The sequence below is a fragment of the Mauremys mutica genome, chromosome 2 (assembly GCF_020497125.1).
Source record: "Mauremys mutica isolate MM-2020 ecotype Southern chromosome 2, ASM2049712v1, whole genome shotgun sequence".
In the NCBI taxonomy this organism is placed as follows: domain Eukaryota; kingdom Metazoa; phylum Chordata; order Testudines; family Geoemydidae; genus Mauremys; species Mauremys mutica.
This window is the reverse complement of record NC_059073.1, coordinates 189,574,083-189,589,489: the sequence shown is the minus strand read 5'-3', so window position 1 is coordinate 189,589,489 and position 15,407 is coordinate 189,574,083.

The following is a 15,407-nucleotide window of genomic DNA, read 5'->3' as shown; positions in this document are numbered from 1 at the left end:
TGGAGCTAAAGATTTTTGAAAAGATAGCAGATGTTAGCCACAAATAAACAGACCAGATAAAAAGCTTTTTTTCCCTTGTAAAGAACTGATAAATAAGCCATGTTTTCCTGACTGCAGCTTATAGAGTTGGACATCTGTAGCTCATTAGTTGTCTACAACTGTCATTCAAATCAATTAATTGAAAGAATTAGGTGTCTTCTAAAAGAGGGGCAGAACAAAAATAAATTCACTTTTCTCTATCTTCTTTTAAATGTCCCCCTGGCATTGTTATGTTCTAAGGACAGCTACACAGAATAATTTATTCTTTCAAATCTTTTATCTTTGCCTCTTCTTCCTGTTCTCTGTTTCCTATGTATGAACTAGAATTTTGTTAGTACCTCAGAAATATCGAGCAGTTTCATGCATACCTAGTGGTGATCTCTTTTGCAGTGGGCATGTATTACATAATATGATGGGTAAAAGGACAGTTTCATAATTTGTGGCATAATACCATGGCTCATTATCCTAGTGTTGTAAGAGCAATCCATCACACAGCTGTTCTAGATTTGATCATAAGTGCATAAATCATTTCTCAACTCTTTTCTATGGATAGCCATTAATAAGTGAAATAATATGCTAAAGATTATGAATTTCATGGAATTTATTATAGGCAAAATTCATAGCCATCTCAATATTTAGGACTCCTAAAATTTGCATTATGAAGGATTCTTGCAAACTTTTTATGAGAAGAGAAGGGAAATGGTGACTCTCAACAGTTTATAACAGGGCTCGGCAACCTTTGGCACACAGCTAGCCAGAGTAAGCCCCCTGGCGGGCCAGGCCAGTTTGTTTACCTGCCGCATCCGCAGGTTCCACTGGCCACGGTTCGCCGCTCCAGTCCAATGGGGGCTCCGAGAAGCAGCGCGAGCTGAGGGATGTGCTGGCCGCCGCTTCCCGCCGCCCCCATTGGCCTGGAGAGGTGAACCGTGGCCAGTGAGAGACACGATCGGCCGAACCTGTGGATGCGGAAAGTAAACAAACCTTCCCGGCCCGCCAAGGGGCTTACTCTGGCGAGCTGTGTGCCAAAGGTTGCCGAGCCCTGTTATAAACTGTTGAGAGTCACCATTTCCCTTCTCTTGCTCAAGCAGCTCAGGAAAATGTTGGCAGTGGAGCAAACAATAATTGTGCAGGAACAGTCTAAAGAGTTGGGCCCACACCACTTCCAAACCAGCTTACCGCATTGCACAGGGAGGGCCTAGATAGCTGCGGAAGTGAGGGAGAAGGGGAGAAAGAACTAGGCTGGGCAGAAGTAAGGATGCACTGGGAAATATAAATCTAACATTTCCCAGCTTTTGAGTGCTTGACCTAAACAACATCCTTCTAATATATTTTGTTTGTGTGATTATTATTCACACTACAGTAGTGCCCAACTGAGATACTAGCTCTTCTGTTCTAGGTGCTGTGTGTTCATGTAGTAAGAGACAATCCCTTCCCTGAAGACCTTAGTCGAAGGGCTTGTCTACATGGCAAGTTATTGTGCAGCAAGTCAGGGTGTGAATTTACAGTGCACCACCTTGCCATGCAGTAACGTCCTCTATGGACCCTGCTACAGTGCACTGAAAGTACCAAACTGCATACTGTAGCAGGATCCACATAGGCCATTACTGCAAGGCAAGCTGCTACACTATAGATCCACCCCTGGCTTGCTGCGCAGTAAGTTGTCCAGGTAAGATGGACAAAGGAAGTTATAGCTCCATAATACAGATAGAGAACTGAAGCACAAAGGGATCAAGTGATTTGATCAAGAACACAAAGGAAGTCAATAGCAAAGCTGGGAACTGAACCCTCTTGTGTCCCAGTCCAATATCTTAGTCACAAGGCCACCAGATAAACAAGAGGAAATGCCTATACAATAAAACACTGGGACTCCTGTGATAAGGTCCAATCCTATGAAGTATTGAGTGCCTTCAACTCTCATTAAGGTCATTGGGAGCTGAAATTGTTGCATGCTCATTAGCTCAGCGCTTTTAAGGATCAGGCTCAGATAGAAGTGACATGGAAGTACCAGATTGCTCCACTGATTTTTCATTTTGCTTGTAGGCCCAAATCCAGCTCCCACTGAAGTCAGTGGATTTTTTTCTATTAACTTTGGGGGGGAGGGATAGCTCAGTGGTTTGAGCATTGGCCTGTTAAACCCAGGGTTGTGAGTTCAATCCTTGAGGAGGCCACTTAGGGATCTGGGGAAAAAAATTGGTCCTGCTAGTGAAGGCAGGGGCTGGACTAGATGACCTTTCAAGGTCCCTTCCAGTTCTAGGAGATTGGTATATCTCCAATTATAAAAAAAAAAAAAAAAAACTTAAATGGGTCCACTGGCATGGGGAGATTTTGTTTATAGACAGGTTCCAATCTTCATTAAGATTAAATCATGCTAAAAAGATTATAGATCATAATGTGTGGGAAAACAATCCAGTCAACAAAAGGAAGCTTAAGAATATAACTATCTTGTTAGTATCTTTTGTACAAACAATTCTACACTGTGAAAGAATACAAGACAATGGACAGAATACATGAGAGAAAAGTGGTGCAAGGATATGGTGAAGAAACTAAAGTAGTCAGAAATAAGGCCATCAACAGAGGGAGCGGGAAATTAAAAGACACAAAGGGGAAAAAGAAATATCTTTTAAGAGTCAATTGTATGTGACTTCTGAAATCTCCCCTCCCCCCAACTTCCATTGCTTTCACTCTCCTGCCCCCCCGCCCCCCGATCCTTTCTCACTCCTGACAGTTAATTAACAGTGTCCCTGCTACAGTCTGCTAGTCTAGTGACAAATTTCAGTAATTTGATGGTTCTGGCTGTGCGGAAATCCACTCCAAAAGCCTTCTCTGAATTCATTCTCTCTGTTGGATTTATTCCATGAATTAGATCTTTAGTTGCACTATGATCTATGCCAGAGTAGGATTTTATTTCTTAATTTTTACATTTGATACAGAAAAACTACAAAAATCCATGAACATAGTGTGAGTTCTTACCTTTTATCTTTAGCTCCTTGCTTGTGCCTTTATCTCCAGCAGGTTATATCAAAGCAGCATGACAAAAGAGGTTGCAAAAGTGGCTCAAGAAATTATGGATCTAACAACAACAAGAGAAAAAAGTAGATTAGATCTCTGCAGCCCTAGGAAGGAGCAGGATGGGAAGGTGAAGAGAGAATGTAGCTTAGTTGTTAAGGTACAGGTGTAGAAGATGAGGATTCTTGGTTCTGTCTGTAAATTCTCTGGGGCAGAGACTAAATTTTATGTGTAGTATACAGTCTTTAGCACAGTGGGGCCCAATCCCTGATTGGGGCCACTAGGCCTGTCATCAGTGGATACCTTTTGTAGTGTAGACAAGGCTAACTTCTGTGTCCCTCAGTTTTCCCATCTTTAAAATGCCAATAATCCTGTCTGAGAGACAAGGTGGGTGAGCTAAGTTTGAGCTTACACAGAGCTCTTCCTTGGGATCTGAAGAAGGTCTCCAGACCAGAAGAGGAGCTTTGTGTAAGGTCAGAAGCTTGACTCTCTCACCAATAGAAATTGGTTCTGTAAAAGATATTTCCTCACCCACCTGTTCTCTCTAATACCCTGGGACCATCATGACAACAATAATACTGCATACAATAATCCTACCTAATTCACAGGGGTGCTGATGTTTTAAAGACAATTAATTTTGTAAAATCTTCAAGATCCTCATAGGAAAGACACTAGTCAAATGCAGAATACTATCATTACTAAAAATTGATAGTTATGCCCAACAGGAAAACAGAAGTGACAATTATTAGGGTCCTTTCTACAACTAGCATTTATGCCTCTGAATATAAAAACATTATTTCAGGCCTCCTCCGTCTCTGATACTTAGTTTTTACTGTAAAACATATACACATTATACATTCCTGGATATTTCCTTACAGTTAAAGTTAAGCACATGCTTAAGTGCTTAGCTGGGTCAAGTCAGCATGCTCAGAACCTTGAAAGATTGATCTCATAGTTCCCAGATTTTCTGGGTTAGTTTTAGAACTGAGGGGGAAAGAGAGAAAGCATTATTTAGGATCTTATACATGTTTGAAAGCTGGGTACTCAAAACTGCAGGCATTTCTGAAAATTTGGCCCTAGGTGATTTGATTAACATCACAGAGAGAATCAGTGTTAGAGCTGAGATTAGCTTCAAGAGTCCCTTGGTCTCAGTCCTATGTTAGTTCACTAAACCATGGTGCCTCTTGTTATTAAGTTGCTCTTCCCTATGGCAGAAATCATTGTTATCATTTGCTGAGCAGTCAACTGACCTTCTCAGCCACAAACTCTGACCTGTGGTCTTGGATTTGATGTACCCAAAAATCGCAGTCCTGAGAGGCTGTTGGATGACTGTGGTCATTAGGTGATCAGTAGGTAAAATCTAGGATATGCTTTTGAATCCTACTGATCAGTTTACATTTTCAAGGCAATTTCCACAATGAAAAGGACTAGAAAGTGTTAAAATGAAAGCTGAGCTCAACCTCATAATTTTGGTCCTCCACGGGTCTTGTCAGAACTGCCAGAAATTCTATTGGCTCTAGGAGATAAGTAACATTTCCAGTTTTCTTAATCTCTCTGCTTGTTATTAGGAATGGCATTTGAACTATGTTGTGATTATGGATCTTAAAAACAAGACTCCTTCCTGAATTTATAAATTGAGTGATGCATTTCTCCAGTGCAATATGTCCTTCCATCAGTGGCACATGGGAATGCTGCCAAGAACACACTTGCTGCAGGCTGCCTGCTTTCACTTACAGATATTATATTGCAAATGGATTACAGTTCCATCATTTTCTTTGCAAAATAAATGGATGAGTCTAGTGTTTACATTTTGTGTATACAAAATCCATTACAAGTAAACAAGAGCATTCTGAGTTAAAAGTGATGTGAACCAGAAATGTGGTTCTCTCCCTGTAATATTGTTTAAATCACTTTGGCCTTGTTTTTAACAGTACTGTACCAAGCAACCGTCAAATATGGGTTGGTGGATTCAGCCATAACTTAATAATGGTTTAACATTGTGAAGACACTTTACAGGCCCATACAGCCTGATCCAAAGCCCACTGAAATAAACGGGAACTTTTTTATTGATTTATTGGATTTAGGATTAAGCCCTTATTGGCTGATCAGAGTAGTAAAGGATTCTGAGTACCTAGATGGAGTTTAAACACCTTGGTAATGAGCTTTATTGTAAAAGTGTACAAATAAATGTGAAGAATTCCTGACCTTTAATGGACCAAACACAAATAATACAAGGCTACCCTCAGGTAAAGTAGAAGTTTTCATAGATTCTGTGACCAGAAAGGACGATTATAAACATCTAACCTGACCTCCTGCATAACACAGACCATAGATACTTACCCAGTCATTCCTTTATCTAGCCCAACAACTAGTGGTTGAACTAAAATATATCTTTTAGAAAGACATCCAGTCTTGATTTAAAGATTCCAAGTGATGAAGTATTTACCACAGTCCTTGGAAATTTATTACAGACGTTAATTAATCTCACTGTTAAAAATGGTGTCTTATTCCAACTTTTAGGTTTCTTGACTTCACTTTCCAGGCACTGGATCTTGCCATGGTTTTGCCTATCAGACTGGAGAAGCTTATAGTATGACGTCTTGCTGGCTTTAGCCCCACCTAGCACAAAGGTCTAAAGTGTGGGCTTGCTTCACCCACACTTTAAAGAGGCAGATTACCCACCCTCCTAGCTCTCCTCTGAGCTCCCCTTTCTAGAGAAATGTCCTTCCTGACTGTCACTGCCTGACTCAGTCCCATATCCCAAAGACACATGCTTCATAAAGTGTGCTGGTCTTTCAAATTCATACACCACAGCTGGTCTAGCCCCGCTGTACCTGCAAATCTTTGCACTGAAGGCAGGCAGCTGGGAGCCAGCGGGAGAGGCTTAGCCCTTTCTGCGCCAGCCTTTGCATGCCCCATCACAGGAATAGATTCATTCCAAAAGCCAGATCCAAGCCTGGCTCTTAGGTTCAGGAAGTCAGCATGTCACTTACAAATGGTTTTTCAGGCTGTGCATGGCCTGAGCTTTTGTAGTGCAGAAGCTGAATTGAGTCCATATGGAAATTCACCTTTACTGTGGACTAAGACCTGTTGCTATTTTTTTAAAAGTAACATTCTTTTTATAATGGCCAGTTTGTTTGTTCCAATTAAATGATGCTAGTGATGTATTGTGATAAGAACTCAGAGCAGGTTCTTCATACAATGTACTAAGAAAATAAGATGTCAAATGGAAGTTATTGTATACAGTCATGGGCTCTAGTGGTGCCCATTTAGACTATATAACACTGATTGTTCTCTTGCAACCCTTTTAGTAGGAATACATCCCCACTACTAGGCTGTCAAGACTGTCTCTATGAGTATGTCTACAATGTAGTTAGACACGCATGGTTGGCCTGTGCCAGCTGACTCAGGCTTGCAGGGCTTGAGCTAAGGGGCTGTGTACTGAGGTGTAGACATTTGGGCTTGAGCTGCAGCCCAAGCTCTGGGACCCTCCAACCTTGCAGCCTGAGCATCTACACCACAATTATACAGCATCTTATCCCAAGCCCCATGAGCCCGAGTCAGCAGGCACAGGCCAGTTGCAGTTTTTTATTTGCATTGTAGACATACCGTGTGAGTCTCAAAGCTAGCTTCCTTTCCCAGAACATTTTCCTTTTTCCTCAAACAATGAATCTTCACAAATTCAACAACACTTGTACCTCAATATTGAGTGCTTGTAAAAAGAATTCCAGACTCAGGCGCATACATATCCACATGCGGAATACACATAGGCACTATCACTTTAAGAACCATTTTTTTCTAGTTTAAAAAAGTTCTTATTTTAAACCAATGTGTAAAGTTGTCAACTGAAGGTCTGATTCTGCTGGCTTAGGGTTTACAGCCTGATCCAAAGACCACTGAATCCACTGTGAATCTTTTCACTGACTTCAGTGGGCTTTGGATCAGACTCCAAATTAGTCAGTGACAAGTATAATATAAATAAACTATTCGGAAAATTAATGGATATTAGAGATGTTCTGTATTGTTCTACAAACTCCTATACACAAATATTTATTTAGCTATCAAAATTGTTAAAATTGATCATTGCAGTTTGCCATTACCTTTGCACATGGATGAAAATAAATAACCAAACTTTACATTTTTGTGTAATTAATTATCATTATCCCTTCAGAATAATGAATGAGAATTAAATAAGGCAATAATTATTATTCCTTCATTTTGGTTTAAATCTTTTAAAATGCTACTATTTTCAATATATGCCCTTGAGTGGAGTAATAATATTGAGGAGGATGGGGACATGTTAGAAAATGAACAACTGTTTAGGAAGAGAGATCACTTCAAACTGCCCAAGCAGCAGAGCTGCAACTCTGAACCCTAGAGATCAGCTCAGCTTTTCAGAACGCCAGCCAAACCACACAGACAGCAATCTGGCCTAGTAGACATTACAGCAAGCATGGAAAACACTATATCAGAACTATCAGTCACTGACTGTTTAGTAATCTGATTCCTGAGCAACTTCCCAGACATTTTACAAATTAGGGCATGAAGAAATGATTGATTTTTTTTCCCTTCAAAGAAATTGTGGGAATTTTCCATTACCCCTCTCCCCTGTTCATTTTGCATGATTCTCTACCCTTCTCCATAGGAGGATTTGTTCAGGGAAAGGACATGTTTAGGGCACACAGGGGATATATTGTTTCAGCAGTTTCCATGCTGGACTCAGCAGCACTCAGTGGTGCAGCTATGTGATAACTGGGTCTGAATCTGGCCCCATATTTTTGTATAATATAATGGATTTCCTTTAAGTGAAAAATAAAAGCTAATTTTCTGACTGCTACTTTAGATGAGCTTCAGGTCCCAGGCACATATACATTCTTTACAATCACCAAGTAGTCCCAATAGAAGTTTCAACACAGCCACCACATCTGCAGTGCAATGATACTACTATAGGGAAATTAAAAGTTAAGAAGGAAAAGGTTAAGTTTGGAGGGATTGTAGCAACATGTGAATGTGGTGCTGTCACAATAATCTCATCCTCTTCAGCTTTTTTTACTGGAATAAAAAAAGGAAAGCGAAGCAAGTCAAAATTTGAGTGAGACTGCTTTGCTTCAGGGGAAAACAATAAATAAACAAATACATAGCAAATGGAATAGCACTGTGTGTCATTTAAGAAAAAAAATGATTTTAGTTTGTCATTTGGGGCCGCATGTAAAGAAACGTCTGTATATAAATCTCAAATTCTGGCAGGTTCAAGTGAAAATGGCAGCACATCAGTATCCTTGGAGGGAGCGGGGGGAAGCCACAATGGACATGGAAAGTCAAATTATAGTGCTTGTTTCAACAAATGTTTAACTCTACTATGGCAGAGCTGATATTTTCCATATAGTAGCCCAAAATTATGTTTATGGGGTGAAGAGAATGGACGCTGTGTTACAGAATCTTTTATTCCAGCTATCATTTGTGAAAGTATTGACTCTTTGGAGTTATGTTCGAATGGCCTGGCTGGTCTTGTTATGATAGATTAAACTTCCTAATTCATTACAGGATGAAAGGAAAAACTTTTTGGGTCCATTCCTATTCACCTTACTAATATATTGGTCCAATTGGCTTCAATGGAATTGCTTGCTTGAGTGAAAAAAGCAAGACTTGGCCTTCTATGGAAAGGTTATTTTAGCTGAGGAAAAAAAAGCACTATACATACATAGTAGATATGTGTCTGGAGCAAAACCATGTGATGGAACACTCCCAAACTTTGTGGTATGATTTCTGTATCTTGTGTCTGTTTCAATTTGTTTCCCCATGGACTATATCTTTAAGTGCTAAATAAACTCATCTCTGCTGCAAAGCCATTCCATGTTCAGATGTAGCCAGTACAGTGGACAGACAGTTCTCACATGAAGACCTGTTCTCTTTTGGTTTGTCTCTCTTCATCTAAAATAAACGTCATTCTCATCAAAAGTATATCATTGCCCCATGTGAATGGGAAAAATGTAATATGAGGAATTTCAGATCCAGATCAGATTCAGACTTTACAGCTGAGGCCCATCTCTACACATAGGTATCTCTTAGCCTTCCCCAAATACAGGAAGTCACAGACTCAAGAGTTAACTCGCTAAGACCTAAGTAATTAATTTGGTGGTGTACAAGGCTATGAAGATATCACTTAATTTTGGATACTTACATAAATATACTTCTCATTGAAATAAGTGCCATAAAATTGGGCCCTGAACTGGCAAAAGATTTAAACATGTGCTTAAATTCATTGCTGAAGAAGGAGCTCTGTCTGGAATTGCTGCCAATCTATACAATGTCTGAGTAGGAAGTGCACTATTTTATAAGGTGGTCTGACTATGATGTTTGACTTTTTTCCTATTATATATATTGTCACCCTCTTGTCTAAGTATTTTCACACTTTGTAATAATGCAAAGAGATGTCATAGAAGCACTATAGGAAACTAACTGGGAATCAATCAGCATTTGATTAATTAACATTCTTGAAGAACAAACACTTTCCCGCTCAAGTGAAGTTGGTAGGTTCCATTTGATCAGACCTGAAGTTGAATTGTTTTGTTCTGAACATGAATGTTTGCATTCTCATTGTTAATCAACATACTCATGAAAATGATTATGCAATGTACAATAACATAATATTATATATACAGAAATACATTTTGGGCCTGATCCTGTGCCCATTGAAGTCATTGGAAAAAGGGATCAGGAACCTCAAATGTGTGAATGGCCAGAAATTAGGAAAACTGTATAAACACAGAATTGAGGTGCACACGTTGTGTTGGTGGTAGAAGCATGTTATAAGGGAATTTTGGCTGTGGTATGTGCCATCTTTTGGAAGATCTGAAGAAACCTAATGAGTACAACTGGTAAGTCCCTCAAAGATGTCACGGAATTTCTTGGAAAAATAGGAATATCAGCCCAGCTATTTTGGCCAAATCCCAACTACAGTACTTGCATCGTTCCAATTTAGGGCCCCAATCCTGCAAATATTTATGCACATGCTCAAATTTACAAACAAGATTGAGGCTTAAATTCCTTTGTCTCTTCAACTCCCTAAAGTATTTTTTCCTTGCTGACTGTTCTAAAATATGTTGGGCAGCATTACTGTGCCATCATAACAATTGCCACATCATTCCTCAGAAAATGGATGCATTTTGGAGGTGGCTGAAACAGTCCCAATGTTCTCTGGGCCTCACCTACCCCTATATTACACAAGTTTTATGTTGGTATAACTCAACTGAAATAAATAAAAATCCATTGGATTTCAATAGACAAAGTTGCTGTAATGCAGCGGTGAATCTGCCCCCCAAACTCTGTATAGTATTTCATTCCTGTATACAAAATACATAAATAAAAAAATAAAAAAAAATAAAGAATTTAAAAACAAAATAGTGATTTTGAGTTGTTCTGTCAGACCATCTTGAGAATTAGCTTGTATTAAAAACCTTAGAAACACAAGTAGAAATGAGGTATTATTTTATTTACCTTTTTATTTCATAACCTACAACAAACATTGCATAATGAACATAAGCAAGATGTCCAGTTGATAAATATACAGAAAGAGAGCTAGTTACAATGAATTTACTCATTAAGGACCTGTTCCAAAGTCCATTCAAGTCAATGGAAATCTTTCCATTTACTGCATTGGCTTTGCCTCAGGCTCTGAACATCCAAGCCCACAGAAGACTATGTAAGGATAAGAATAAAGATGGTCCTTGTCCTAGTGGTGTTCTTTGTTCAGTGTCAGAAGAAGGCGACACATGCTCGGTACATGCTGATTCTCTATCGTTACATTATAAATACAGTTTTGCTAGTGAATTCTATTTGCCTCCCACAGGAACAAAAAATAATTGTTCCATTCTTCTAAGCTCAGCTTTGATTTTATTTACTAGTGGATCTGTAGTTAATTTGATTTCTTTTAACATAATTAAATTTTGTTCCAGGACCCATTTTCAATTCCAATCTTCAAATTAGCATCTGCTATATGGATTAGTGTCCTAATAGATAAAGCACAGGATGGGGTACTAGTTGGTGTCTGTTAAAGACCACCAAAGCACACTAGGGAACAGGACAACTGCCTCATTATGCACCCATCTATAATGTGTCGGTAAAAAACCTGTTTGTGATCATGGGGTACTTCAATCTGAGAGACGTGCTGAAGGTCTCATGCTGTCAGTACTAAAACATCCTTGGAATTTCTAAACATTATAGATGATGATTTCCTAACAAAAACTGTTGCAGCCAACACACGGGAGTTCTATATGAGACCTTGTCTTTTCAGATAAAGAGGAACTGGTCACAGAACTAAAAGTTTGAGAACTGGGAGGCATGAAGCCCAGAGGCCCATGTCGTCATTGGGCAGAAGCCCCACCACTCTGCCACAGGGCATAGGCCTCGAACCCCATTTCCAGTCTGGTATGTGGAGAATTGGGGTGGGGTGGGGTGGGAGCTCTGTGAGATGCACTTTAACTGTAAAAGAACCGCATGCAGCTGGGGAGCCATGGTTTGGCCACCCCTGTGATATAGCCTCATCATATGATAACACTCTCTCCATTCCACTAGTATCTCTGGGGAATGTTTAACAGAAGTTACTGAAGTTAGATATTTTAAATCAGTAGGTCCAGATAACTTAACAGATCCAGATAATTTGAATCCAAGAATTTTAAAGAGCTGTCTGAGGAGTTCACTGGACCATCAATGTTGATTTTCAATAAGTCTTGGAGCACTGAAGAAGTTCCAGGGCACTGGAAGAAAGCCAATTTGTAAAAAGTGTAAATACCATAACCTAGGTAACCATAGGCCTGTGAGCCTGACATTGATCTCTGGCAAGATAATGGAGCAGCTGATATGAGACTCGATTAATAAAGAACGAAAGGAGGTTAATGTAAATCAGCATGGGTTTATGGAAAATAGATTCTGTCAAACTAGCTTGATATCTTTTTTGATGAGATTACCAGTTTGGTTGATAAAGGTAATCGTGTTGCCATATTTAGACTTCTGTAAGGCATCTGACTTGGTACTGAATGATATTTTGTTTAAAAAAACTAGAACCATATAAGATTTATGTGGCACATATTTAATGGATTAAAAACTGGCTAACTGATAAGTCTCAAAATGTAACTCTAAATGGGGTATCATTGAGTGAGTCCTTTTCCAGAGTGGTCCCACACAGATTGGGTTCTTGGCCCTCCACTATTTAACATCTTTATTACTGCTCTGGAGGATAAAATAAAATCATCAGTGATAAAGACTGCAGATGACAAAAATTGGGGACATGGTAAATAATAAAGAAGAAGGTCACTGATTACCAAGTGATCCAGATCACTAGGAAACTGGGCACAAGCAAACATTTCAATATGGTTAAATGTAAATATATACATTTGGGAACAACAAATGCAGGATGGGGTCCTCTATCCTGAGCACCAGTGACTCTGAAAAAGATTCCGGGGTCATGGTGCATAAGCAGCTTAACATGAGTTCCCAATGCAACACTGTGAACAAAAGAGCTAATGTGATCCTGGGATGTTTAAACTCAACTAGGAGTAGAGAGGTTATTTTACCTCTATATGTGGCATTGGTGCAACCACTGCTGCAATACCATGTCAAGTTCTGGTGTCTGCAGTTCAAGAAGGAGGTTGATAAATTGGAGAGGGTTCAGAAAAGAGCCACGAGAATGATTAAAGGATTAGAAAACATGTCTTACAGGGATAGACTCAAGGAACTCAATCTATGTAGCTGAGCAAAGAAAAAGGTAAGGAGGGACTTGATTATGGTCCCCTACATGGGGAACAAATCTTTGAAAATGGGCCCTTCAATCAACCAGGAAATCCACAATGCAATGGCTGGAAGTTGAAGCTAGACAGATTCAGACTGGAAATAAAGCATAATTTTTTAACAGTGAGAGTAATTAACCACTGGAACAATTTATAAAGGCTTCTGGTAGATTCTCCATCACTGAACATTTTAAAATCAGGATTGGATGCTTTTATAAAATCTATGCTCTAGGAATTATTTTGGGGAAGTTTTATGGTCTGTGCTATACAGGAGGTCAGACTAGATGATCACAGTGGTCCCTTCTGGCTTTAGAATTTCTATATTGGGAGAATTTCAAATTTGTTACCTTTATTTTACAAAATGGGTAATGCTCCAGATTTAGCAATTAGTTTCAGGTGTTTTTCAATGGTTGCTCCCATATTAGGGAACATAAGATGCTGCCAGCATACATTGGAACCGGATTCTCCTGGGTCCTTTACCTTGTTTAGTTACTTACACCTGTGCAAAGTGGTTATAAAATGCCACCAAATAACCACTGAAAAAGTCACAGTGCAATACATCACTTTAATTCTACACTCTTCATTCATTATTTCAGTATAACATCTTGGGCCAGGCTGTAGTATGCTTACTCCCATTTGGCAATGCCTTACTCAGTAAAAACCACACAAGGGGACTTCTTACGGAGTTAAGTGCTACTCTCTGTGAACAAAAGAGTGGGAATCTGGCCCATTATGACTATTCATATGAAACTGTGAATCATGTGTAAGTTTCAATAATATTCTTGCCCATTTGGGCCCAAGTGATTAATCCCTATTCAGGGCATTGCAGTGTTATTTATGTTAGAAATTGATTATATGAGTCAGGTATATTCCTTGGTGTAATCATGCTTATTTATGAAAAGTACACAGTACTGTTTTCCCAAAGAAAATAGAAACAAACAGGAGGATTTTCCCTTGCTCAGAGATCTCCAAGCCTGTCATTCCAGTGAGTTCTGTGCCCAAGAAGCTTTGTTTCTCTGCTTCTTCCCAGGAACACCCTCACAACTGCATGTCCATGTTTTCATCTCTAAGACTCACAGGCTGCAAAAATCAATATCCTAGTCCCTGTGTTTACAGTCAGGGAAACCCCTTGGTCCACATGCCCTACCTTTGACCTGCTTAATTGCTTTTTCCACTGAGTCTGAAAGAGAACTTGGCACACCCATTGACTTCAACATAACATACTATATATGGCTTTGTTTAATAGTGTGCGTTGTATTCTTGATCTTATCTCTCTTGAAAGTCATAATGTAAGTATGTGGAATTTTGGTTTTTTTCATGCTCAACATTATTCACTTTATCAATCAACTGTGCATTTTCCTTCTGAGTGTCTGAAGATGCCAATTGTAATTTTAAAATGACAATTGTCAAATTATTAGATAATGCAGCATTAGAGAATTGAAGGTAGAGTGTTGCTAGGTAGATTTCAGTTCTTTGATGTGTGCACTGTCAGTTTCAAAAGTGTGCAAGAGTATTAGTGAAGTAGCATGGCTGGATGTTTCAAAGTCAGTGGAGTGTTTTGGTGTGCAATCACCATTAGAGAAGATGTCTCAGAGTATGATGTTGCAGAGAACTACATCTGTAGCATCACCTGCAGGTCATCTTTCTCTGTGAGCAATTCAGTCCTCTGGCTGAGGGCAAGAAAAGCTCAAACTTGTAATCAGTTTCTCTAAACAGATCTACCTTTCTCTGGGCTCCATTTTCAATTTCCTTCTTAAGTTACACTGGAGTCCTCTTCCCTCCTTCGGCACTGAGCACCGGACCCTCAGAATGAATCTCTCTGAAGTCTCTGCTTGCTTGCAGACGCCGGCCCAGGCCCCTTCAGACAAATCCCTTACGGTGATTCCTCCCCTCAGACTGACCCATCTCATGTTTCATGGGGCTCAGGTGTCCATTAAGTTATCACCTGATGCTTCCCAGTCCCACTCCTTTGGAGGAGAAACAACTAATTGGGTACATCTGTTGAACCTGTGCCATAATTAATTGACCATTAGCCTGTTGATAGTGGCTGGCATTTTTCAAAAGCATTCAGCATTGGCCTAGTTCTGTTCCTTTTGTAATCAGTGGTAATAGGAGCAGTTTTATGCAATTGTGGAACACTTGTGAAAATCCCACCCACCATGGGGAGCATGAAGGGTGTCACCACTTGTGTTTGACTTGCTTTTTAATGTTTGTGTTGTGAGGAAATGCACATGAGCAAACTTTGACCTAAATTAATGCAGTCTTCAGTGTGGCAATATCTTCAGTGTGGCAATATGCAAATGTGGAGGCTGATGGCTGTGCCTGGTGAGAGGGGCTAGATCAGGGCTGCCGAGAGTGGGTTCGGGCCCTGGTGAAAAAATTTTTCGGGCCCCCCAGCAAGGGAAGACCTGCTAAACAGGGCCAACAAAGCCGGGGAAGCTGGGCCCCAGGCCCCCTTCTGGACCACCGGGCCCCAGTAATTTGTACCGGCTCTCCCTCACTCCCCTCGTCAGCCCTGGGAAGTAGACAAGACAGGTGAGAAGTAGACAGAAGGCCTGACACTAAGAAAATGGCCAA